The sequence below is a fragment of the Neolamprologus multifasciatus genome, chromosome 14 (genome assembly GCF_963576455.1).
Source record: "Neolamprologus multifasciatus chromosome 14, fNeoMul1.2, whole genome shotgun sequence".
Taxonomy (NCBI): Eukaryota; Metazoa; Chordata; class Actinopteri; order Cichliformes; family Cichlidae; genus Neolamprologus; species Neolamprologus multifasciatus.
This window is the reverse complement of record NC_140452.1, coordinates 18,251,607-18,277,920: the sequence shown is the minus strand read 5'-3', so window position 1 is coordinate 18,277,920 and position 26,314 is coordinate 18,251,607. Positions and strand designations below refer to the sequence as shown.

General features: G+C 38.1%; 1 pseudogene across 1 annotated transcript; it reads right to left on the bottom strand.

Annotated features, from left to right (window-relative positions):
- Positions 1–2,341: 2,341 nt before the first annotated feature.
- Positions 2,342–23,056, bottom strand: LOC146503906 (uncharacterized; annotated as a pseudogene). The gene is made up of 14 exons (XR_014868803.1): positions 23,003–23,056; positions 22,857–22,889; positions 21,959–22,004; positions 20,676–20,830; positions 19,315–19,446; positions 18,838–19,038; positions 17,180–17,281; positions 16,806–17,006; positions 10,959–11,035; positions 10,202–10,428; positions 8,462–8,621; positions 6,408–6,571; positions 6,231–6,284; positions 2,342–6,115 (listed from the first exon to the last, which is right to left on the bottom strand). The product of XR_014868803.1 is annotated as an uncharacterized LOC146503906 (transcript).
- Between the last annotated feature and the right edge of the window lie 3,258 nt (positions 23,057–26,314).

Genomic DNA, 26,314 nt, shown 5'->3' with positions numbered 1-26,314 from the left:
ATCCTAACAATAGTAACATTATCTACAGCTACTTTCAGTACCATTGATATTTATTTTGAGTCTTTTTCTCCAGCTGACTTCAGTAATTATTTATTATATAATTGTATATAATATATAATTATAAGTAATTATATATTATTTTAGACCCCATTCCCACAAGACTCCTCGAGGAAGTCCTACCATTAATTACTGCTTCAGTCTTAAATATGATCAACCTGTCTCTAATAATTGGCTATGTACCACAGACCTTCAAGCTGGCAGTAGGTAAACTCTTGACCTAGCGGTCTTAGCTAATTATAGGCCAACCTTCCTTTCATCTCAAAAGTTTTTGAAAGAGTAGTTGTAAAACAGCTAACAGATCATCTGCAGAGGAATGGCTTATATAAGGAGTTTCTGTCAGGTTTTAGAGCTCATCACAGCACAGAAACAGCTTTAGTGAATGTTACAAATTATCTTTTTATGGCCTCTGACAGTGGACTCATCTCTGTGCTTGTCCTGCCAGATCTCAGTACAGCATTCAATAGCCTACTGTTGACCGTAATATTAGCGCAATGAGCATATGCTGTAGGTATTACAGGTACTGCGCTGCAGTGGTTTGTGTGATTTGTCTAATTTGTTCATGTAAATGGAGAGTCCTCTTCAAATGCCCAGGTTAATTATGGAGTTAAAATAGGTAAAATTACACCTATTTACATTATAAATGCTTCCTTTAGGCAGCATTACCAGAAGGCATAGCATACATTGTAACTGCTATGCAGATGACAACCAACTTTATCTATCCATGATGCCAGGAAACGAGGACACTTGGAGTCATTTTTTCTTACCAGGTTATGTCCTTCTAGGCTGGACTACTGTAATTCATTATTATCAGGGTGTCTTTCTTTTTCATTCACATTTCTCACTCACTATGTGTTAATAGACCTCTCTGCATTGATTCTTACTTGTTATTAATCTCTGTCTCTCTTCCACAGCATGTGGTCATGGCAGATGACTGCCCCTCCCTGAGCCTGGTTCTGCTGGAGGTTTCTTCCTTTTAAAATGGCGTTTTAAGGGTCTACCTTATGATATAAGGTTTGAACAAGTAATAAAAGGCTTTTATGTAAGTGAGCTAGAGCCATTAAAAATACATCAATGCATCTCAGCTGACACCTCCAAGTATTTAAAAATAATTCTGTTATTTTAAAATAGCTTGTTATTAGTTTATTTATCTGTTATTATTTAAATTATGTTTCATACACAAATGACTGTGACTCCTGAATAGTCAATGCAACACTCTAAAAATCAAGGCTACAAGTCCACAATTTAATCATACCGTGATAGCTCAATTTAAAATACATTATGGTAGTGGAAGACTGTTTGATTTACTTTTCTGTGGTTTTAAAATCTCCAGTTATTTTTTAGTTATTATTTATCAGGAGTTTAACTTTATAAGACCAAGACCTCGCCCGCTATACATTAATTGGTGGTGTGCTAGCCAAACTTTACTCATTTCCCCAACAAATTATATATAGATTTGTACAAAATCTGTGCATTTGTGATAAATATTATTAAGCACCCAGCCAATGTTTTAGTTGCGTATTATCACTCATTGTACTTATGCTTCCTTGAATTATAACTCGACCTTGATTAAGAAATGCCACAGCATAGGCAGGCCTTCCTCTGTCCTTCCTTTTGTTTGCCTTTAATTACTTAATGATGAGACTGCATTGGAATGTCTGTACTCCCATAGGGAAAGAATATATTTTGATGTTGGAGTCTTTTTAACCTTTTGTCCCATTGACTAACAGCTCTACAGCATCAATCAATTATACAGTTGGTACAATTTTTTTTAATGTAAGATGTGAAATGGATTTTGAGCATATTGGTGCTGGTTTAACTCACTGGGCCTAAGGCCAATGCAGAGATCTGGGTTCAAATCCACCCTGAGGGCTTTTACTCTTTCTCATGAGTAATGTGGAGGAAATAAGGAAGCAGGTCTCTTTGCCTAGTCTTCAGTGGAATGTTAAGTATTTAGTTGTGTCCTTAAAAGCTGCCAATTTTTTCTGTAATATGTTTGGTATTTTCCCTCTTGTATGAAATCCCTCTCATGTAAATACTGTAACATTTTCCATTGGAAAATCTGGGACTAACTGGAATGTAACAAAATGAACATGAGTGCCAAAATTAAACAAAAAGGCGCCAGGGTAGAGTCATACCATTGGCTTGGAGCCTTCCTGAATTCTCTTCTACACAGTCACTTACTTGCACCAATAACAATAACCAGAAAAACACCCCCAAACAAACAGAATACAACAAGAGAGAGCAATTTTCATCTTATTCTTTTTTTAAAACATTTCTTTTAGTAATTACTTCATGTCTGTTTGTTCTTGCAAGGCATGCTTTTTTTTAAACCCAGCAACATCTATCTTTATATTTTGAATTCTAATTTAAAAACCTTTCCATAAGTGACCCTGAATGCAGAAAAATGAAAATATTTAAACCGTTATGCTGTTGTAGCTACTGCACATTTTGTACATCTACTGAGGACTGTTGGCTTCCTCCGACAGTTAAAACATGTGCATGTTAGGTGATGCACATTTTGTACCTCAAGACTTAATTATTATTAATAATTAATATTGATAACAGTAAAGGTTAGTGATGAGGATTTTTTTATGATATATTAGTGAATAATTATTGAATAAGTGGAAGAACATGGGTGGATGGCTGTTTGTTTTCGTCAAGGTCCTGGGTCGGTGACCCAGTGTTTAATATTTTGAATTATTATATCTTTGAGTTCATTTATTATTTCTAGTCTCTCGGTTTCTGTTCCGGCGTTATGTGTTCCTGTTTATCCTGTTATCCTGTTTATCTTTGCCAACCTGTGTCCTACGTTAATCCATTTTGTTTTGCTTCCTCCCTGTCTCGTCATGTCTATTATGTTCATCTGTGTCTCCCTCCTGTTGTGCATTTCCTTACCTTGTGTGTGTGTATATATAGTGTGTGCTTTCCTCTGCGCCTTGTCAGATTGTCCATTTGTCATCCCCGATGCTTCATCTGCGTACCTCTGCTCTTCATCACGTGCTTATCATCTCTTGTTCATCATCCACTGCTGTACTTCTCGTGTTTCCAAGTCCAGAGTTTTCTCCAGGTTTCAGGTTTCTATAATGGGCTTTCTGTTTATCTCATATGCTTATGTTTAGCTGTCCCCAATTTAAGTTTTTGTTTGTTTTTTTCTCAATTCCCTTCAACTACACACTCCAAACATTGCCTGTGACAGTTTTCATGTCTTAGGTGAAACGGGAGATGGTCTTATTTGATAATAGATGTATTTCTTCACAAACAAGTGTTGTAAAACCTAAAATAAAATCACCTTCTTTGCTCTCTGAAACATTAACGAAGGATTAATCCTTCATTAATGTCATTTGTTGTTGAGAAGTCAACGTAAACAACATGGACAACATGCAACACCTTAAATGAGAGATTTAGGAACAAAGTTTTGATAAAACACATGTCTTCCCCATGAACTAAAAAATACAATAAACTTTGACTTGTCAGTATTATAATGACTCTAACTTAAAAAATCTACTGAGTCCACTCAAGTAGCTGAAACAAGGGGAATACAGCATGTTCTGTCAGACAGCTGTTACATGGGGACAAGAGGCCAAAGATTTACAAGAGCATTAACACAGTTATAGCGTCTGAGTACATCTCTGTCATTCAGAGAGGCGACAAATCCAGTGTTTTAAGCCCACATACTTTGAAATCTATATTTCAGGGGATTTTTGGCACAAGAGTCACAACTTTGAAAAAGTAGCATATTTCTGTGTTCATTTCATCTCCAGCTGGAACTATCTTTTGATCCATGAATAATTGCAAGACCAACCTAAAGACCATCAATTCAATAAGATAAAACACAACATGCTGTTATATTTATTTATTCAAAGCTTTATCCTTAAAAGAACAGTACCTCCTACAATTTCACTCAAACATGCAAAATATAAAATTGTGTGCCTCTGGGTTAAAGGTGTGTCTTATATATTGTGAAGAAACATACAGTGAAATACATGCCAAACATATTCCAAATAAAAGAAATGTAGCTTAAACCAAGGAGAACAAAAATTAGTAGTTACAAGTAAACAAACCCAAGACATTTAAATGTGACCTCTGGGTGGTCTTTTGGGTCCTTAAAGCATATTTCATGATAAATGGCAAGTTGAGTACATCTAGTAGCTTAATCAATAAAAATAAAAGAATGCCATTAATAGAACATGTATACATTCAGTTATATGGGTTAATGATGTGCAAACAGTCGCCATTTATAATTTAGTTTAGTGCAAGAATCAGAAAATAAAAGCATAAAAATAATAATCCCCAATATTATCGGCCCACAGGGCAAATGCCCGGTATGCCCAATGGCCAGTCCAGCTATGCGGTCAGCTGGTGGCTATCAGGCATCTCCAAAAACATTAGAGCACTTTTGTAAATATGTGATGTCTTGATAAATCAAGCAGATATCTGAAGTTTACACAGCACCATTCTCGCATGAAAATATCTTAAAAGTTTATTTTGTGACCAGAAAGAGTAATATTTCAAACTCCGCCACTCTGTGTTCCTCCGCCACAGCCTCGTTTGAGTTTTGGACGAAATGGATTCTGGGATATTGCATTTCCATCGCAGACTCCAATCCAATCTGATTGGAGACCAAAACAGCCAATCAGATTTGTTTGCATCCAAGTCTGTGACTGGCTGGTTTTGTGGCACAAATATAACGGTGTACAGAAAGAGTTGAATGTGCACGGGCAGAAATGTTGAGAGCACAAGCAACACATTGAGAGCAAGCGCAAATGCAAAAACTGAGCGAGAGGGGCTGCTATAATAGTAAACACTGAAATACATTTTTTGCACGCAGCAATGAATTTTGTTCACTCAAATTTAGCTTTTCTCCGCTCAAAATACATTTCTCCTCAAAATGCAACTCTTGCACCTGCAATTTTTTTTACGTGCGCTCAGAATAGTGGCACAAAAATAACTCCATATTTTTGGGTCATCTTAAACCAAAGAGGAACATGGTTTGGCTGAATGCAGGCAGAGTAAAGTAAAAAGTGAAGCAATATTTGAAAAACAATGTATAATATATTGATATCAATGTATAAGTAATATCACTAATAACTGATACTGCTGTTTTGTTTCACAATGTGATTTTCTTAATGAAATAAGTATGCAGTGTGGGTGTGATATAAAAAGTAATGCATTGTATACTTAAATCACATTTGTCTGTATTGCAGTAATATTGTGCATTGTCTCTAAATAAGGTAAATGGTTCTCTGCTACTGGCAAACTAGCTTTGTTTTTCTTTTTACTCAAGTTACATAATCTGTGTAATAGAAAATTTTAAAAGAAACAAACAAAAAAACTCCAACTGTTATTTGTGCAACAATAACTGATCTCGCCTTGTAGAAAAAAAAAAGTGACTGGCCTAAAATTTTGGCAGTGCAACACTGCTGCAAATGCAAACTCAAACCTATTCAAAAATCTGAAAAGGTAAAATAAAGATCAGTAAAGCTCATGAAGATCCGTGGGATCCAGAGCAATGTTCAAGCATGCTAATCCAAGCAAACAGGTCATATTTTGTGCCTGAATGAGTAAGAAAAGCAATGATGAACTGAAAAGATCTCTTTGGGTTGGTTTTCACCAACTTTGCTGCTGGTATTGCTGGTAAAATGTCAGGTTTAATTTTTTTATGATGATGAGTACCTTTACGGTTGATTGTTTTAGGGGTAACAGACCGTTATGTGACAACGCATCTCTGTAATAGCTGTTGTGAAAAAATGTAAATCAGTGTGTGAGTAAGAAGTAATATGTATCCATCAGCGACTGGTGATCTAAGGTGAACACTTAGAAAAAATTAAGTGGAGTGACTGAAGAACAGTGTCATGGTTGGAATCGGTGAAAACATTAACTTTGTTAAAGAAGTAGGTCTTCCCAGGAATCAGTTTGGGTGAGCTGCAGTGGTCATCTGTTTTCAAGATATAAGGGAAAGGCAACGCTTTCACTTTGGCCTTCTTTCCACGGATCTTCAGCACGCTCTTGAACACAATGCTATGCAGAGAGACACTTTCCACCGTCCCGATGCGCACTAAAAAGAGACGCATACAAATACATTGCATTACAAACCCCCATTAATTCCTAAACAGCATTTGCTCCAATGTTTTGTTTTGTTTTTTAAATTTACATATAGACTGATGTCCTACTTTTTTTGCAAAGATCAGTTTTGTTCATATTATTCACTGATTGAAGTCTGGATTCTGTAAAAGAACATTATAGGCACAGAACAGGTGAAATACATGATCTAAGCTGTGCTATTAAGTTCAAATGACACAAAATTTAGTTCTACTTTGTGAGAGGACTTTTAAGTAGAAATGACAGACCATTATTCATCTTTCTCCGATCCTGTCCTGGTTCATGGATTGATCTCAGCCGCTCAGCACAGCATGACCACAGGGTGGTGTTGAAGTAAGAGGTGACCACAGCATCTGAATCCCGTCTTAGCAGAGTATAGCACTTCTCTGTCCTCACTTGAGCAACAAATGTCCTGGTTTTAAAAAGACACAGTGTTCTTTATATTTAATAAAAACATAATTGTTTGGAGTTTTTGAGGAATGTGTTAGTTAATGTCAAGTTCACCCAGTAATGTTGCTACATCAGCTAAAATAAGCTTTATATGTCTGTGTAGATTCACAGTAATCCAGTCCAAGTTAGTCTTAAGTGACTTCAATGGCAGCAAATGTGTGCAAATCTAGCAGTGTCATTATGGCAATTAAAGCCAAAGTGTGAATCTCTTATAAGACACTACCCCACCATGCAATCATGTGAGTTATTAAGATCACATGGTTCAAGGTGTGCTTCAAGTGTGGTTTGAAACACCAGGGAAGGGATTTCAAGACTGTCTGATAGTTGGTGTCATAGACCACCACCTCTATTCAGTGATCGTCATTGGACTGCTTTGCTCCTCTCTTAAACCAACTGTTTTTCTGGTGGGATCTTCAAATGAGTGTCTGTTCTCCTTTAGTTATAAATGTACAGCTGAGTCTTATCCTAATGACTTGGCTCTCCTGTGTTGTACCATGCATCTGGGGGATTTTTAGGTTTCTCCTATGTAACAATCTGAGCACTGTAATGCACAGCACAGAGTACATTTTTTAGCTTTTGTTTGGATGTTTTATCCCTAAACTGTGGAGGAAATTCTTGTGAGGGAAGGAAGTCTGGTTGGCATAAAGACTATCACTGGTTTAAAGCCAACCAACGGCAGTGGAGTTGAAAGCAGTTTGGAGTGGGCCAATGAGCGAAGTCAATTTTTTTTAACGTGTGACTCGATAACCCCTTTTCCATTAGAACATACTCGGATCAACTCTCTACGAATCGAAACAACTTGACTCGGATTGAGTGGTTTTCCATTACAACCCACTAGTACCTTATTTGTGTGCTTGTTGTCATAGCAACATATCTGTGCATTGCGCATTGCAATTGATATGCGACACAAATGCTCCAACAGGTGGACTTAGGTGGACTTCGAAGCAGACTATGGATTTTCGCAAACGAGATACTCTCATGACTCATCAAGTGTTGCTACCTACCACCCAATTTGTGGCAACCAGTCTGATGACGTCATATTTTAGTACCTGTTTGGATTGCTTGGAATCCGGGCCGAGCAGCTACTAAAAAAGCACCTGGACCTAATGGAAAACCCTGGAAACTGTGACAAACCATGCTAAGTCAATCCAAGTAGGTACTAATGGTAAAGGGGCTTATGGGTCCAGCTCACCGACACCACGAAACTTCTTGTTTGAAAGCTTTGGTTTATTATGGTCCATGTGTACTAGGAACATCTGCAGACAATGTACTGACTCATCATATACCCAGGTGGGAGACATCAAGCGGACTTCAAAGAAGTGTAAGAGGAATGACCACTGTTAAGTCTCCAGGTATCCATGTCCATCTTTGTAACATTATAATCAAGGCTTAAACCTGCAACAGCAGCCACCCTTTCATCTCTCCCTCTCCTTCCTCACAGCAGCCAAGCCTCCTGTGAAAGTATTTTGCACATTTCCTCCCCCAAAGTGTCCTTGGACCATTGTCCACATGTCACAACATAGGAAAGGCAGTACATCAGAACAAAACGCAGCTGTGCATTGGCATGCGCCTTCAAGGATGTTAATAGTTACATTTTTAGCTAAGAAGATAGATGGGTTGAGGACTGCATGGGAGCACATCTGCACTGGTTGGAAGCCCCTCTCCATATTTTGCATACCTCCTCCCACAGAGTGTGCTTGGATCATTGCATGTTGTAGGAGAGACAATAAAGTTGAATTCTATTCTATTCCATTCTCTTCTACTCTAAGATCTTATGACCTAAAAAGGTGTAAGACATGATTACATAAACAAAGAGTAGATCTTGAGATAGCATCAGTAATATTAACTCTACCTGTTGCTTTTGCAGAAGGGATCCGCAACACTGTGCATCCTGTCCATGCTCATCTAACAGTGTCAGATTGTACAGTGTTCCTGCAGAGCACTTCCTCTGTGGGTCTTTAATGTTGTAGGCTTTAATCCCACAGCAGTGAATATTTTCCGATCTGGAATGTCTGGGTGGAAAACAGAGGTAACCGTTATGATTCAATAAGGACAGTGATAAAGATGTATGCCGAAAAGATTCTGAATTAGATGACTCTTGTCTTATGTATTAACTGGATCTCACTCTGGAAAATACCTTCTTAACTTCTTCAACAGAGTGTTGGCAGGAAAAAAAGGATTTTCATCTATACTTAACTCAGATGAAAATACTGAAAATTAATAATAAATTATAATTTTATCTCCAACAATATCGATACCAAACTGCTGTCTGCACCTCCTCCAGTGAACGTGCAACTTCAGACAGTACTGCTAAAGATAGGCATACATAGATGCTCCCCTCATTAGCAGCTGAACATAAACTGTTGATAATGTTCACATCATGGAACATCAATTTATTTTGTGACATCAGTAATGCTTCTGTTTCATCAACAGTAACATGCTATGGAGTTATCATATTAATGTCAGCCATTTAATCTTAGCAGTTACCCTGCAGCCACATTAGCTGCTTGCTTAGTTATAATTAAGGTAGTGGCTGCTGGATATGGCTATGTGTAATGCTGACGCTGTTAGTAAGTAAAAGTAAAATGTACTTATTAAGCAATTTTACAGATGAAAATCAATTTATAATAAAACACAAAAAACAGACATAACAATGTAACAATCGAATGGATAATAGAATAAAACATAAAACCAGAAAATAACATAAAGGTGTTGTCACCCACACTTTGACAGCTACTCCAGCTGGAAATAAGCTTGATTAGAGCAGCCAAGATTCAACCAGTTCATCTTGTAAAGAGCAAACTATGAAAAGAAAAAAACTGAAATCTTAATGCTATTTGCTGCTGAGTAGGGTGATAATTCAAATACTAACCTCTAAAAAGAAAGCCAAAGAACATAATTATGAAAAGACATGCACACATGAACATAGCCCTTAACAATAAACTTTAACTAAAACAGGACCAAACCCAGTCAGAGACTACACAGACTGAGACAGAAATTCTCTGGCACAGTAGCTCAGTGCATTTTAAAGTCACCACACTGAAAACAAAGTGGGGATAGGGTTTGTGCACAGCTGGAGCATTTGCGTATCGCAGACGCATATACATTCCATGAAAAATTATTTTTCCATGCCACTCCTTTCTGAGTTTTCCTCCACCCTCTCTCAGAAAACATTACATTAAGTGGTTCCCTTTAGCTGTCCTGAGAGACAAAATGCAATCCAGCAATACATACCAACTAATTAAAAAAAGAAAGAAGTTTGTTTCACCAGATTTCATCAGCAATACAATACAACCCGAAACAGATTTCTTCTTTCAGCTGATCCCTTTAGAAGTTCCCACACTGGATATTCCTTACCATCCTCTTTTTTTCGCACCAAATCTTTGCATGTCCTCTTTAGTACATACATAAATCTTCAAGTGAGAGTAATGTCTTTCTCCTGCCTGGCAGCTCCAGATTTAACATTCTTTGTCCAGTATATCGACAATCCCTCCAATGCACATGCCTAAACAGCCTCACCTCTCTAACTTTGTCTCAAAAATGCTTGACTTGAGCTGTCCCTCAGGATACACACACACACCTACACAATCACCTGTGTCCGTTACAGCAGATCTCAGCATCAGGCTGGTAAATTTCTGTCCCACAGCAGTGTTGTCCTGGGCTGCCATGAAACTGAGAGCAACATATGGTCCCTTTAGTCGGGTCATAAGGAATACCCGTCTCTGAACATTTATCTCCATCATCTCTGTTCTCGTACAAGGTCTTATTACAACAGAGAACTCCACGTTGTGCTGAGCCACACGGTGTGTCCCCACAGCACTTGAAGAATCAGAAATAAAACAGTTATGTGTGCAGCAATGCAGAAACATCCTATATATCAGATAGAAAACACCCTGAGTAACCATGTAAAAGGAGCGGGGTGGAGCTCCGAGCTTTCTCATCAAAGTGGTACAAAAACACACTCTTTTTTGCACTGGGATCACTGGGTTTGACTGCCGTTAACTCTACATTCTATTGTTCTGTAAAGAACATTCTATTGTTCTTTGCAGCAATTGAATCCTGCTCAAATTTACCTTTAATTCTGGACCTGTGCTATCCAGAATTCTTTCTAATCAATTATCTCATTAAAAATCTTGCCAGAATGGACTTATTATATTCTATTATATTCTATTATATTCTGTAAGCAAAAGAAAAAGAGCTGAAAGCTGAAAACAGTGCTTATAGCTTATAGCCTTCACTGGAAACAATTAGATTTTTCTAGAGATTAAGCATTTTGACTTGCATTAATAGAAAAAAGTCAGCCAGCTGGGCAGGCCTGGGAAAAGCAAACAATGTATTGAGTGCATTACTTGATTGATCCAAGGCTTCTGCACAGATGCACAGCCATCACAGCAGACTTGGTTTTCCACCTTGGACTTGCTTTGACCTAAGGAGGGGTGTGAGGGTGGAAAGGGTAGATGGGAACATCTGGGGATGAATTATCAATGGAAAAGAGGATTTGCGGTCTTTTGTTGTGTTTTTTTAAATTTGTTTTTGCCAAAATAACATAATAAACACATCCATCTTTGCCCTTCTTGTGCACTGCATGTAGGAATTCAGTATAAATGAATCTGAAACCAAAGCCAGCAAGAAAACACTGTGGCTTCCCATCCCTAGTTTACACTATACACTAGGGGTGCAACAATACTCGTATTGATATTGAACCGTTCGATACAGTGCTTTCGGTTCAGTTCGCATATGTATCGAACAATACAAAATTTTTAATTTATTTGATCAACCTTTCTTCTGACGATGCTGCGTTCGACTACTCCGCCTAGGCTGCACTGTTGAGCGCAGATCCACTGAGCGCAGCACAAGCTAGCAAGACAGAAGTTAAGCTCTCCTTGCAACATGGCAAATTGAACCTCCCCCACCCTCATTCAGATCTGGCCTTTGGAACTATTTTGGTTTTCATGTGACGTATGACCCTGAAGGTAAGCGCGTCATGGACAAAAGTAAAACACTATGTCGGATGTGCCACGCAATGCTCAATTACATGGGTGGGAACTAGTGCCTTAACGTGTTGACGCCGTCCAGCCCCACGCACGGGGCGATCCACGGTAGCTCGTTAACGGAGATTTGCCGTGTTATGGCGTTAACCTCATTTCAGATTAACACTGACAGCACTAGTGGGAACACAACGAATATGACTGCACATTTATGCCAACATCATCCTAGTAGTGATGGGTCGTTCGCGAACAAAATGGCTCTTAGAGCCAGCTCTTTGACGTGAACGATGCGAGCCGGCTCCTTATCGCGAGCCGTCACGTGTTTTTTTTTTTTTCTTTCTCTCAGCCTCTCTCTCGCACTTTTTTTCGCTTCACTCCGCACGCGAGCCGTGTGCTTTACGCTTGGAAGAGGGGTGAGGGGCGGTAGTTACACTCAGTAGCACAAGAACAGAGCCAGAGGGAGAGAAAGAGAGCCAGGGACAACAACGTCACATTAGAAAGGTATAGTAATCATCCACAACTATTTTCAGTTGCAGATGATAAAGGATTCAGAAAGTTTATTCATGCAGGTCCACATGGCAGAGAATATGCATGTTCTTTTTGTTTTCATATTTTAATTTATATTTAATTGTGTTGTTTCACTTTAAATTTGTAAAAGGAAAAAGCTGAAAATTTAAATTGTTAAAAGTTGAAATGTGAATAGTTGATTTTTGTATTATATGATTTATTTATTACATTTTATGTGGAGTGAATAAATAAAAGTATATTTACGGTGGCCCCTAGAGACAAAGCACGTACAAACTTCAAATCACATACGAACTCTGAAGCACGTACAAACTCCGAAGCACGTAAAAACTCAGAAGCACATAAAAACTCAAAACACGTACATAAGACAACAGAAGTGCTCCAGGATGCTAGGTGCAGTGTTGAGCTTTTGTTACCTAGTGGCTACACAAGCCAGCAAGTACCAACGACCGGATTTGGTGTGTGGTAGTAACAGGTAAATGAACATGGTTTTTAAATTATTTGAATATATATGAGTGCCTGTGTATAAATACACAAACAATACACATATGCTTTCATGCTTTCAATTGTGTAATTTAAGTGATCTAGTAGCGCTGCTTTGGAAGTTCAGTTCATGCTAGAAATGTGTTTTGGAGTTTGTACGTGTTTTGTTTCTAGGGGCCACCGCATATATTTATATATAAACATATATAAATAAAACTACTTTTTTTACGTTAGTAATTCCTTTTGTGCATAATTTTATATTATTGTTAATAATAAATTAATTAAAGCAACAAAACAACCTGAAGAGCCGGTTCGGAGCTGGAAGAGCCGGTTCGGAGCCGAAAGAGCCGGCTCTTTTTAGTGAGCCGAACCGAAAGAGCCGGATCTCTAAAAAGAGCCGGAAATCCCATCACTACATCCTAGTGCAAAGACAAGTGGAAGCAGACAAAAACAACAAGCATGCATGCTACAAACTTTACCCGAGTCATTTAGACAACCGTTAGCACATGATTCTCCTTACGGGACCTGATATGTTTAATGCTGCTGAGAATATAGCCCAGAAGAAGTGTACAGTATAGCTTTTATTTTGGAAAGAGCCATTTCTCTGTAATAAACTCTCTTTTCCAAAGAGGAGTGATTTCTCGATCAGATAGATTTATTATTTTATCCCTTTGTTGTTTCAGCAACATTAAATTTAAAAACTGTACGTTTGAGTTAAAATATATATTTATAATTTTAATAAATGACAAATTAAAAAAGCATGAACATTTTTTTTGTATCGAAAAAATATCAAACCATGACACCAAAGTATCGAACTGAACCGAACCGAACCGTGAATTTTGTGTATCGTTGCACCCCTAATATACACCCTTTGAATGGGTACCAGAAATTTTGACTGGGCCTTGTAAGTTAATGTTGGAATGCTACTGCTCCTATTTAAGTGGCTACATGCACATTTATAAATTAAGAAAACAGTATATGCCATATTATTGTTTTTGCTGTGGTTTGTGAGGCCCAGTAAAGCCTATAGTAATAAAGACTATAAAATAATCAAATAAATCACATAAATGCTGTTATTTGGATGATTACTGTCACATAGAAGACAAGGAAAGAGAAAAACTCTTGGATGAGTGATATTGACTCTCATAAACAGAAAAAGAAAGAGGTGCACTACACAGTAAATTCATTAACTCTCGATATAATCTCGATATAAAAAAAACACCTGTGCTATCAAGAAGAAAACAAATAAAGCTGAATTTTTCAACTCCAACTCCCATCTTGACTACTGATCTATAAGATTTTCTGAGATAATGTATTTGGACCATTAAGTGACTTCAACCTAATTCACCCTGGTGGCAGGAATGTATTAAAAAAAACAGTTTTTTCAAACATTACATTTGCTACTAAAAAGTTGAGTAAGCACAATTTTTTTTTATATCCAAGACAAAAATGTCATCTGAATTTGTTTCGAATCTTCCATTTTTACTGGTGCTGTCAGCGTTAATCTCGTTAAAATGACGTTAACGCAATAACTACAAATCTCCATTAGTGAGTTAGCGCAGATCCTCCTGTGCGTGGGGCTGCATGGTGTCAACACATTAGCGCAGTTAGCTCGTTAACACGTTAGCGCTGTGCAGCCCCATGTTAATGAGATAAACACTGACAGAACTAATTTTTATGTTTTTAAAATGCAAGACCCATGTAGCTTTAGGTCTAAAACAGATTTCAAAGATTTAACATTGTAAAATGCCTTCTCGTCTGGTTTGTAACTTTTTTTTTTCTCCTGAATGCAACTTTTGTTTTAAATGAAGTGAGGAATGTCTTTCATTGACATGACACCCACTCCATCCTGCCTAACATCTGTTTTCCAGGACATAACTCCAAGTCTCCAACCTCTTTTCCTCACTCTCTCACTACAGAGCACATAGTTCACAGCACTGCCTGAACTCAGGCTGACCTGTTGTCCTGTCTATAACCATGGTCAGCAAGAAGGAGCTAAGAGCAGATCCCTGATTTGTAGATCTACAGATGCATACTGAAGCTTCCTCTGACTTTCTCTATACTTCTCCATCAACAGTCTCAAAGCAAACACTGAATCTGTAATGCTTTATTTGGCATGAAGCAGTAACTGCAGCTCACGGATCATCACCTCTCCTCTTAACCTCTTTTCCACAGCTTGATGATATAGCTCATCAACTTTATCCTTCTGTAGTTGCTATTTAATGGTTGTGGTTTACCTTTGTTCTTGAAAATTAGTGCCTATCCACTTCTTATCCTTTCCTCAGGCCTTCAATCACTCTCTAGGATCATACTGTCAGTCTGTTTAAAAAAACCGCTGCCCTCTACCCTAGACACCTTCATACATCTAAAGGAGTTATGGTTCTGGGACGGTGGCCCAGTGTTTTGTATTATTCTTGTTAATCTTTGATTTCCTCATGATTTATCATTGCTAGTCTCTCAGTTTCTGTGTTTCTAGCTCCTTAAGTCTCCCTGTCTCACCATGTCTAATTAGGTTCAGCTGTGTCTCCTGTTGTGCATTTCCCTCATTACCTTGTGTGTATATTTAGGGTGTGCTTCATTTTGTTCCTTTTCAGACTATCTACTTGTCATCCTTTGTTTTACCTGTGCTCCCCTTCTTCATCCTCTTCATAGCTATCTTCACTTCCTCCTAACCAGTCTGCATTCCCTGGTTCACTAACTGTCCTCCATTCATCTTTATCTCTCATTTTCCATTTTAATCCTTAATACACTACTACCATTTAATCATTAGTAATTATTAAACTCTGGCTTTCTCTCCCATATTGTTTCTTTTGTTGGTTCTCTCTTCTCTATCCCCTCACCCCAACCAGTTGTGGCAGCTGGGTGCCTCTCATGAGTCTGGCTCTGCTAGAGAGCTCTTCCTGGTAAAAGTACCACTGTTGCCAAGTGCTTGCTTATAGGATAATGTGTAATTGTTGGGGTTTCTTTCTAATATTATAGGTTCTTTACCTTGCAATATAGCGACCTGATAACCCCAACCGATTGGACAGGCAAACCGCGAGTGGACATGGTGGACCCAACGTCACATTTTGCCATGATAGTGGGTTAAACATAACATGCCTTGAAACAAAGGTTGGTATGAATTGATGCTATATAGAAAACTAAATTGAATTGATGACCAAACTGTTTTTCTGGTCATTGTAGACTGGTGGCAGTGACCACATCAAGAACCTGGAAAGACTCATCCTTGATCAGCTCCATATCTGAACCTCTTTCAATTCGCTTACCAACCTTTCCAGGATAATGCCGTCATCTACCTGCTCAACCATGTCTATACCCATCTGAATCAGCCAGCAAGTACTGTGAAGGTCATGTTTTTTTTTACTTCCTCAGTGCATTCAGTACCATCAGGCTGACCATCCTGTGTGAGAAGCTGACAGCAATGCAGGTAGATGCCTCTCTTGTGTCCTGGATTGCTGATTACCTGGCTGAAGGTTCATAGCATGTGTGTCTTCAAAACTGTGTCTGACGAGATGATCAACAACACTGGGGCTATTCACCCTCTACACCACTGATGGGAGACACTGCACAGAGACCTTCAAAAGTTTTCTGATGAGTCTCCGGTGGTTGAATGCATCAGTGAAGGTGATACATTGACGTAGAGTACCAGGTACTCGACCACACATGGACTCCTTTGTCATGTGGTGCAAGCAGAATTATCTGCAGCTCAACATTACAAAGAACAATGAACTGATTGTGCACTTTAGGAGGATCATGAAACCTGTGACCCCTGTTTCAATCCAGGGACTCCATGTGGACATAGTATGTATAAATACCTTAGAGTACACATTGACAATAAACTGGACTGGGCTAAACACCACTGCACTCTTCAGGAAGAGACAGAGGTGGCTGAGGTCTTTTAATATCTGCTGAACAATGCTCAGGATTTTTTTATTGTTCTGGTTACTAGTTAATGACTTGGATCAACTGTGACCACATCATTTCCTCGAGCCGTCATAAAGTATTGTGATTCTGATTATTGGATTTAGCAGTCCATGCTGCCATCCCAAAATCACAACACCAGCTCCATATCATGGAGTAAATGTAGCCTTTTTCCACCAACTAGAATTTTGCAAAGATACAAAATGCCAACTGAAATTCAGTTGAATATCAAATGTAATTTCTAAGATGTGCATGAAATTGTATTAGACAAGTTCTGACCTTCAAACACAGCTGGCTCCTCTGAACAGCAAGATGAATTCTTCAATTGTACTTCAGCACTTTCCTTTTTCCAACAGCAGCACTCAGTCTTTGTGTTGAACTGATCATGATAACAGCACTGGTGATCTGTAGAGTTCCTTTTAAGGATCTTCTTATCATTAATTGGACCACAACACAGCTCCTTTTCCACATCATATGTCCCTGTGGAAAAAGAACCAGATACTAGAAAATGAAATGCATATAGTGTATAATTAAGTTAATGTTAAACTTTTTTAAGAAAACAGGTTTTATATGTTCCTCATACAACAGATCATTTAAATACATTTAAATATTTTTTATAGTGAAATACTTGTATTTTGATCAGCTCTGCTTACCTTTATCACAACATCTGTGCTGTGGTGAAGATTTGGCAACAACAGTTGACTGACAACATAAATGCGTATGCATGTTGAAGGTTGTATTTCCACATAAAGGAGCTGTAGAGGCAAAGACCAGGTCAAAATACACGCATCATTCATAGTAACCAGCATAAAATTCCTTTAGAAGAAGAACAATAGGTGGCAGAGCCTTCAGCTTTCAGGACTCTCATATGTGGGGGACAGATTTGGGAGACAGACACCCTCCCTGCTTTCAAAGATTAGGTTGAAAACTTCTTCTTCTTCTTTTTGATAAAGCATATAGTTAGGGCTGTATCAGTTGACCTTGAATCTTGCCTTGAGTAGTTCTTCTTCAGTCACATTTTCCACTAATGTATTTATACTCTACTCTGCTTTCGTTATTATTAATCTTTGGCTCTTTTCCACATCATGTGTTTTGTCCTGTCTTCCTCTCCTCACCCCATATGGTCACGCCAGATGGCCACCCTTCCCTGAACCTGGCTCTGATGGACGTCTCTTCCTGTTAAAGCAAAGTTTTTCCTTCCCACTGTTGCCAAAGCGCTTGCTCATAGGGGATTATATGACTGTTAGGGTTCTCTCTGTTTTCTTATTTAGGGTTTCACCTAACAATTTAAGCACCTTGAGGAAACTGTTGTTGTGATTTAGGGCAAAATAAATAAAACATAATTGAAAATTAAATTGAATGAGTCCGAATAGAATAAAACACAGACCCTCTAAAAATTTGGTTAAAAACTTTTCTTTTAAATGAAGCATATAATTAGGGCTGGATCAGGTGACCTGAATTCTTTTGTTGTGCTGTCTGGTCTGATGTCATTAGCCATTTCCTTGTACAAATTCTATTTCAGTTCCCAAACTTAAACAAATTTCTTCTGCGGAATGTGAGGAATGTGCACATTTGATCTGTCTCCAAGAAACTGTACAACTTATTTGAGGGAATAAATACCATAATTTGCTCCCATGCTCCCTGTTTCTCATGAAAGAAATGTCAATGCTTTGGAGGGAGAGATGAGTAAGTACATGCATATTTGGCATTCAATGACAAAGAACAAAGGACACTTTTTAAACCGTGTGAAACACTGTTAAAATCACAGCGAACGTTTACACTTTGTATTTTAGTCAACTGAATCAACTTCAGATATAGTTAACTACAATCTCATGATGTTTAGTTGACTAAAAATAGGCTTCCAAATTCTTTTACTTTTAGTTGAACTTATAACTAAACGTAAATGACAAGACAACAGACTGACTAAAACAAAGTCAAGATTTGCTGTCAAAATTAACACTGGAGTTCCAGTGTTAATGACCTATAGAGCTTTTGGTTTGACATAACTACGGTATAATAACTTTTAGACAAAGAGATTGCATGAGGGAAAACAGAAAATAACACATTTGCTCAGGAAACGGTTTTGTTTGTTTGTTTGCTTTTGAATTGCAAGTTAGGAAAATGCACATGGTTGGGGCAGGTTTACTAATTTGTCTTTGCTTGCATACTTTCTAGTCAATCATTCCCCCCCCCGCCCCCCCCCCCCCAAGACTGCCCCCCTTAAGACTGATTTGTACAGTGACTCAAACTGCATCAACTTCCATTAGATTGGTCCCACACAGTGTTACATGCAGTTAAGTCCTGAACTGACCTGCAGATACACCAAAGTCCTTGAGACAACAGAATGAATCCTTCGATTGTATCTCCACGCTTTCCTCATTTGAACAGCAGCACTGATTCTCTGTGTCATACTGGTTGTGACCACAACATTGGTGGTGACTGGAATTCCTCATCAGAATCATCTTGCTCTCATTCGGACCACAGCACAACTGCTTGTCCTTATCATAAGGCTCTGTGGAAAAGACCATCGTGATTCATTATATTTCTACCTCCTACAAATGTTGTACTACTGAATTATTCTACTAAATAAGCAATTGCACTACATTAAAATAAAACTTTTCTGCTATTTTCCAGAAAATTCTGTGATAAAATCACATTTTCTCATTATATTTAAACTTCTCCAAAACAATTTGTATATTTTCATAGGTTCTTTTAACTGGACAGTTAACTTTCCTTGGTATAGGGTTATAATGTGATGTTTTTCATCAGTGTGTTCAGTTCTGCTCACCTTTACCACAGCATTCAGCCATTGGTCCAGGTTTTGCTACGATGGTTGATTGACAGCATATTTCATTGACTGGGTTGTACGCCTTCAGGTCACAGCACTTGGACACCTTTTCACTTAGACCCTGTGTAACAGCTGGAAGTGTGTCATGGTAAGTGCATTAACTCAGTACTAGAAGGTTCACAAGTTCCACGAGTCCCAAAGCTCAATCTAAAAATAGCTAGGGGTGTTTCACTTTTACGTAAACCAACCACAACAAACACAACCACAACTCTTGAGGGTTTAAAACATGTTTTTGATAAAGACTGTGGTGGTTTGGCACCAGTGTTTTTCGCAGTGTTTAATCATGCACTGGAGCCATTAACTCTTGGGAGAAGTGAATGACTCAGAGAAAATTTCCTCACTGACATTTTTTAAAAGCCCTTCATCTGCTTACTGCGCAGAATGTCAGTGTGAGTGACGTACTCAGAGCAGTAAAAAAGGACTGTTGCAGCAGCTTTGAATTAATGAAAATGAAAATACCTAACTTAGTTTAAGTGCTAACAGATGAATCCATGGACGAATCATATATCATCATAGTCTTATTAGTATGGTCTTTTTAAAAGCTCTTTTTTAAAAGTTTTGTTTTAATCTTTTGTATTTGGCTGTTTCTAATCTCCATGAGGCACTTTGTAACCCCAAGGAAATCCAAAGCATGGTCTTTGCACATGGTTTATTTATGTTAGCAGGACAGTAGCTACAATAATTTTTAAGTTTCCAGTTTATTCAGTTAAGGTTACACAGTATTAAGTTTTCTAGTCCAATACAGTTCAAATGTTCCACAAACTGCAGTTCCAACATTGGAGTAATATCTTGTTCCATAAATGGTAAACGGCCTGTATTTGTATAGCGCTTTACTAGTCCCTAAGGACCCCAAAGTGCTTTACATATCCAGTCATCCACCCATTCACACACATTCACACACTGGTGATGGCAAGCTACATTGTAGCCACAGCCACCCTGGGGCGCACTGACAGAGGCGAGGCTGCCGGACACCGGCGCCACCGGGCCCTCTGACCACCACCAGTAAGCAACGGGTGAAGTGTCTTGCTCAAGGACACAACAACCAAGACTGTCCAAGCCGGGGGTCGAACCGGCAACCTTCCGATTACAAGGCGTCTCCCAACTCTTGAGCCACGATCTCCCCATAAGTGAAGCTGCTGCTTTAAACCTTTTTATGCTCATCACACCATTAACTAATACTTACATTATTAAATTCTCATTTTCACCTTGTTAAGGTGCCCAATTTCTTGCAAGATCACAAAGTCAAATTTCCACTTTGAATTTTAATCATTCTTTTGTTAGTTGTTTTACAAGTTGATTACCTGTGGTGGTGTGTCCATGTTGTATTTTACAACAAGTGGCTGTTCCAGAATTGTAAGGCTCCTTTCCACAGCAAAATAGACTTACACCAGGGTGAAGCTTATTTTCACAGCAAACAGCCTCTTGGATGTCATACTGTATTCCATTGCAGTCTCTTCTGAAAAGCATAGAAGACAAAAACATTATCCCTGACACTCATTTCTATTCATCTGACATAAAAGTACATAAATTACGTATAAATATAAAAAACATTTTACAGCTAGACTCCTTCATAATCCCATGCAATACTGACCTCTGATGGACTGATATGAAAACACTTAACACTCAGAATGTTAAAATGAGTAGCCATAATCTGTGAGTACATGCTACTGCATACACACATCTACACCCATGTTGAGCATGTGCTTACTTAAAAATATGACTTACTCGATCGCATTTTAAAATCCCTTCTACTTAAAAAACAGAGTTTCTGAACTTGGCTGATGATGCATATTCAAATTGTAGAGTGGAAGACTTAACAAGTGGAAGAATTATTTTTTCAAATCTTGGGAGACAAATTTGCCACTACAGGTTTATTTGGAGCAACAGTTTTGTCTTTGGAGCTCCACCATGGATGCCACTTTTTCACCCAATTTCTTTCTTATTGTTGGATAATGAGCACCAAACTTAAGTGAGTCAAGTGAATCCTGTGGGTCTTTAAATGTTGTCTTTTATTTGTTGTGACCACCAGATATGCTCTAGGAATCATTTCGGTAGGCCAGCCACTCCTGGGAAGGTACACCACTGTTTTGTCCTTTTGTTCATAATGGCTCTCACCATAGTTTGGCGGAGTCCCAAAACCTGAGAAATTCCTTTTTAACCCTCTCCAGACTGATAGATTACTCAGTTGCTTTATTTTGCCTCTGTTCTTGAGTTTCTTTAAGTCTGACATTAAACAGGTTGTGTGTGGTTAGTGAAACTGAATTGAGCATTCCAAAAAAGAAAAAAATATCTTACTGAGAACCAGCCTATACATTTATGTCCTATGTAATGGACATTTGTTTTTAGTCAATGTCTTTTGACTTATTTGAGCTACCCTTCTAAGTCCTGTTGTACTAAATAGAGGACATCCTGGGCTTTCCATTGATATCCCTTGTGTCTGGGTGGATTTCCAAAAAGGCAGGAAATTCCAAAACACTTTCAATGGGAAGTTCCTTTTTTCCTCAGGGTTCAGGCATTTTTTCCCCATTATAAAAGGAGAACACCTGTGCACATACACACAGTGAGTGAAGAGGGAGCGACCTACCGATTACAGTCCTTTCTGGAGGTTGCATTAGCTCCCACTGCAGGCTCTGTCAGCAAGCACAAGATCAAAAGTGTGAGTACTGGCAAATACAATTAGAGTAAACTCTGTTCATATTTCAACAATCATCTAGATTGATAGTAATTTTGTTAATCTCCATATGAAAGTAATACTGGGATTGCTTAAATATTGCATAGTTCAGTTGCTTCTAAAGCTATCAATCATTCAATAATTACATTGGTTACAGATGATTCACTGTGCTTTAATGAACAGCACAAGAGTGAGCTGGGGTTTCTTCAAATGCGAGTATCAGCCAAGCGCCTCCACCCACATGTCACCCAAACAAACGGATTGCCCTTTTTCTTTCCCAAAGCATCATCACTGTAAAATTCTACGTCACGGCAAAATGCACACCAGAGACATTAGAAGGAGGGTTTCAGGCAAGAGAAGAAAATAATACCAAAGGCACAGTTTCCACAAACTTGGAGTTGTTCTTCAATAAATTAGTAGATAAAAGTATCATGCGCGTGACAGTGCTTATTGCGTCATCACGCACATGAGACTTAAAACCACTTATCTGCTCTTAAAAACAATGATGCCAAATTGACATGGCGCATTATGTATAAATACATGCAGCCTTAGAACCTGTAACTCGTATACAGTATTTATATGACTCCATCTATCGTCTGCCTCTTAAACACAAACATATATATGCACAGACGTACAACATAGCAGTCCCGGAAATTAAAAAAAAAAATCTATATCAGCTGTGTGGAAATAGTGATCAAGTGACCCTTCAATCAAACTCTCTCTCTCTCACACACACACACACACACACACACACACACACACACACACACACACACACGAAAAACAAGAAAAAAAAGAAAGAAAAACTCACCAGAATTAGTGGTTAAGCCAAAAATCAGCCAGGCTGAAATGGACATATAAGCATTATTAAAAGTATATATATGTAGGTAGAGAATCAAATAAATAGAATTTATCTCAAATAATCCTAAAGTCATTTTGTAAACGATTTCAACCTACCAAATCCTAGACCCCAAAGAGGAAACATTTGGAAGCCTTTTAGTAGAATCTGAGTGCCTGAATATGAGAATGAAATTCAAGAGGGAAAAAACTGAAGAATTTAAGCTGTTTTAAAGCCACACCCCCACATGATATAGTCTAAAAATATGGCATGTATGAAGACACAATCAGTGTGCTTGCCCAACACGTTTACACCCAACAAGCGCTTCATCAGCAAGAGGTGTACGATAGACACGCCACCATGACTTTAATATTTTTGCTCAGGTGAAACTTAAAAAGAATTTAAAACTGGATCACCAGATTTCAAAACTGGTTCCAGCACTGACTTTTCCCCTACCTGAAATAGTTGACGATGTTTTTCAAGCGCAAGCTTGATTATCCTTTCTTATTGTTGGGTTCAGTTTTCATGGCGTTCACATATGATGATGAACAGTTGTAACTTTATATATTATTCTTGATGTTGCCCCCAAGACACCCGTGGGAGTTAGCTTGACATTTTTTGGAAAGTGTTTGTGAATGACATCTCTTATAGTTAACATGCCATACAAATATGGTCCATATTTTGCCGACAAGAGCTTGTTCCCACCTGCAGTCCTCCGACCGCTCTGCCTCTCCTACGAGAATATATTAAATAGCTTAAAAACAAACGAACAGCATAAACACATCGTTAAAATAAACAAAATCTCCATTCCACGTTGTCCAGTTTCAGTTAATATCTTTGTCGACAGATTTGTGCTTTTCTCGTTTTGCTCGTCCTCAGCGCACAATTGAAAATTAGTTTGATAAAAATTTTAGTGAAGCAAATTTTCTAGTACTTATGGGACTTTGAAGTGGTTTTCTGGTGAAGATATTGTTATCGTTAACACCTTTTAGAAATCAAACTACAATATCTTATTTTGTGGGTGCTTAGTTAAAGAGCCTCAAAAACCTCTATAGCAAATTGCAAACGAGTGGAAGTAGACATAAATAGTGCAAGAAACGCAGTCTATCTATCTATCTATCTATCTATCTATCTATCTATCTATCTATCTATCTATCTATCTATCTATCTATCTATCTATCTATCTATCTATCTATGCAACCTGCGTAAAATCAAATTAAAAGAGTTACAACGATTTTTCATGATGATTATCCGAGCTGGATAAGCAGAAATGATGTCTGCAGAGATAAACTGGGCATGGGGGGTACACCGAAATTTCCCGGTGGCTTGTGGGTCGTTTTGGCGTGTTATGATCTGTCACATTGACCAGCAAACACATTCAGAACCACGGAGAATTCAAGCTGCAGGTACGGCTCTCACAGCCAGATTTACCAAGTGGTAGTAAGTTAGATACATTTGCAAGAGGCAGCAATCACAAAAATGCTAAATGGGAGGGTAAAGTTATTCAGTACAAACAATGCGCTACTTTATGTGTTACGGGGTATAACTTGCTTTATGCTGTCTTTCATTGGTTTGGTTTTATGGATCTTTGTATATAGTTTGCATGCTTTTATTTTGAAGTTATTGGGTTTTTTTTTTTACTTCCTTCCCACACCTTGATCAAAGCAACTCTCCACAATTGCTCACACACTCACACATAAAAGATGGGAGGTGAGGGCAGTCAGAGGGAGAAGAGTCACAGAGCATGTACAGAAGTGAAGCATGCATTAAGACTGCATGGTGCATAGAGCAACAGGATAGAAAAGCCACACAGATTCCAAGGACACTGGCCCTTGAACAGGCAGACATGAGCAAACATCAACCTACCAAAAAAAAAAAAGAAAAAGAAAAAAAAACCCAAAACTCTGGTTTTACACATGTATTTTCCTCCCAAAGCAGCTATATATATGGTAATATTAGCAATTAGTAATTATGAATTACTCTGGGCTGGTTGGCTTTGAAGTCCTAAGAACAGAGACTCAGATGGCTTGCAGGATTTATCCAGAGGAGAACTGCCTTATTACAAAGTATTAAAAACTTGAAATCTGTGTACAACAGCTGACATATACAAGCTGTAAAAGAACACACAACACTCTTTATTCCATATCCTGAAGAGTTCTTGTGTTACTAAAGATGATTGGGTACCACCGAAAATACTAACATCATCACATTAATATGTGCTTTTTAAAAAAAAAGAGATAAGAAGATAAGATAAGATAGAACTTTATTAATCCTTCGGGTGGGTTCCTCTGGGAAATTCGGTTTTCAAATAGCACAGCACCAACAGAAGTTACACAATGTGAGCAGAATACCATATATACACATATAAAAATACAGAGACATATATAAATAAAGAGTATACAAAAGGGATAAATAGAATATATAGGAATAAGAATACAAGGGAATTGCACATTTCAAGTATTGAAGTCTATTCGACCGTTGCACAGCAAATTCAAAAGTGTTAAATGTTTTGGTGTTAGTAGTCTTAGAGTTCATTTTACTCTAAGTAGAGTCACATTCTTTTAATGTAACTCTGAGGTGTAAAATGATAGTAGTTAAAATCGAGTGTTAAAAATGAGTGTTTCTATTTCAAATCTGGAGGTGTTACAATGGAAACATTAACTCTTGACCTCTTAACTCTGAACTCCTACAGGGGCTATGACACCAATAGAGTAAATTCACAGACTCCGCCCCCAGCACGGCTCCAATCGAAGCTGAAGTGAAGCCGTTTCAGAACATTTTGCTCTACATATTTGAGTTGTTTGCCATGCTTGGTAAGTCATGTTTTCAAAGATTGTTTCAATTATTGTTATTAGCTTTTACTTCTGTGGCTCTTTGGAGTTGAGACAAAGCTGTGTGAAAGGCATTAGCCATGTTGCTCGCTGATAGCATAATATTCTGTTTTAGCTAGCTGAAAGGTATTGTTTGCGGGCAAATACCACAGCCTTGAAAAAAAGCTTGAATGTGAATTTTCAGTCAAATTTCTTGGTCAAATACACTTAAAACAATGTCTAGAATGTGAAATGTTGGTATAATGGTGCTACTTGAAGCCTGAAAACGATCTCCCATAAAAAACGAGCAAACAGCAGTAGCAGACGTCCCGAGTCCCGACTGAGTTCTACGTTAGCATTTAGATCCCTCCAGAGTTTTGTGCACACGGTTTAGGTAAAAATGAAAAAGGTTGAGGTTTTACATTTAGTTCAGTATTACCTGTTGTCTGTGTCCTTGTCTTTTGGGAAAATACTTTACACAAGTAATGGCTCAAAAAGGATTCCTTTGTTTGTTTGTTTTTTTTACTGTGCTTCAATTGATTTGTGCCATTAATTAGTGTCAACTAATTTTTAGTCAATCTCCACATAGGATATGCTTGTGAAGATGGAATATGGGGGAGA